The sequence below is a fragment of the Arachis duranensis genome, chromosome 1 (genome assembly GCF_000817695.3).
Source record: "Arachis duranensis cultivar V14167 chromosome 1, aradu.V14167.gnm2.J7QH, whole genome shotgun sequence".
Taxonomy (NCBI): Eukaryota; Viridiplantae; Streptophyta; class Magnoliopsida; order Fabales; family Fabaceae; genus Arachis; species Arachis duranensis.
Window position 1 is genome coordinate 94,038,874 of NC_029772.3, and position 1,950 is coordinate 94,040,823.

The following is a 1,950-nucleotide window of genomic DNA, read 5'->3' on the forward strand; positions in this document are numbered from 1 at the left end:
GACCCGTGCGATGATCTACACGAGACACACGACGATTAAGTGTTTCAAGTTGCCTACCATGCTCTACTTCAATCCTTTGGATGTTTTGGTTGATGGATTGTAATTCTCTCATTACATCAACCAAGGAGGGTGGTTCTTGATCTTGAGGTGCTTGTGGAGGAGCTTGCTCTTGAGGACCTTGTTCATCAACATTTCTTCTTCCCATTTTGTTGAGAATATGAGTGTTGATACAAGATTGAGGTGGTACTTCCTTGGCAATCTCATTTGATACATCAATACCAACATAATCAAAGACTTTAGACCATAGGCAAAGGAATCCTAATCCACCATTCCTATCCTTCATCTTGAGCCTAATCATATGTTGTACTATAAAGTATGGCCAATTAATCTTAATCCCATTCATCATAGCCCACATGACAATCAAATCTTCATCATTTACATTCGCATGCCCGGATATTTTAGGTTGCAATACATAGGTGACTAGATATAACAAAGTTCTATGTTCCGCACTCATTGAATTGCAACTAATTTTGGAGTGAGCTCCTTGTACAAGGTTGAACAAATGCATGGCATTGTCCTTTGAATAACCCCATTCATCAATTGGGGTTTTACCACCTTGAAACAAGTCACCTTGATTTGGCAATTCCCAAATGGTGGCTAACTCATCACCATCTAGCCTATAATCCTTTCTTCCTATCTTGAAGAATAATGTGAAATTTGATTCATCTTCCTCAACAATCTCAATCATGAGTGTACTATAGGCTATGGCAACTAAATCCGGATAATATTTACTCTTAATTTGAACAAAATCCATGAGGCCTTGTTGAACTAGAATAGCCTTAAGAGTATCAAACTTATGAATGACAAGAAGGGTCGGATCCAAATACCTCGGAGGAATTTCCTTTCTTCCGGTGAGCCTTGCCTCATAGAATTGAAGATCTTCATTAGAGGCAAAGTACCTTGCCAAAGGATGATCATTTGGAGGTGGAACCACACTTTTAGAGCCTTTTGATTTCTTGATGGTTCTCTTGATTCTAGGCATTGTAGATGATTTTGTTTTATGGGTTTTGTAAAGGAGAATGTGGGGACCTCAAATATGTAGTTTGTTTGTAGTGGGTATCAAAGTTTTGTGAGTTGTATGAAGGTATATGTGAGCTTGTTTTGGAGGTTATGGAGGTTTGAATGTGGGGATATGAGTTGTGAGGTTGAAGATGATGAAAAAGTGGGGTTTTGTTGCTCAAAAATGCCAAATTCACGTGTTTTTGTGCAATTTGGTCGTGTTTGCATCGATGCAATAGGCTTTGCATCGATGCACATAGCACGTTGTGTGCTTTACATCGATGCAAAGCTTGGTTGCATCGATGCAACATGCATCATTTTGCCCAAAATCACCAAATTTTCATTTGGTTGCATCGATGCAACATACATCATTTTGCCTAAAATCACCAAATTTTCATCCTTTGGTGGTTCTTTCTTCAATCCTTTGAGTTTCATCATGTATATACTCACTTAAACCATTATAAACTTCAATTTGTTGATCCTCCATTGTTTATAATCTTCAAATTCTTCAATCTACCTCAAGATTGATCACTCATTCATCAACTCATAAACCTACAAAACAATGGCTAATTGGATATCTCCAATGCTTAAGTTAGTAAGAGAAAAAAAAATAGCAATATGAATACAATGAATTCAAACAAATCATATTAGATTAGAATCCAAGATACCAAGTTCATTTCGGATGTTAAAAAAACTTTCTTTACATAAAGATTTAGTGAAGATGTCCGCTAGTTGTTTACTAGTTTCGACAAATTCAATAACCACATCACCCTTTTCAACATGGTCTCTTATGAAGTGATGTCTAATCTCAATATGCTTGGTTCTTAATTGTTGAACCGGATTCTTGGTTAAATTTATTGCACTAGTATTATCACATTTGATAGGAATGTG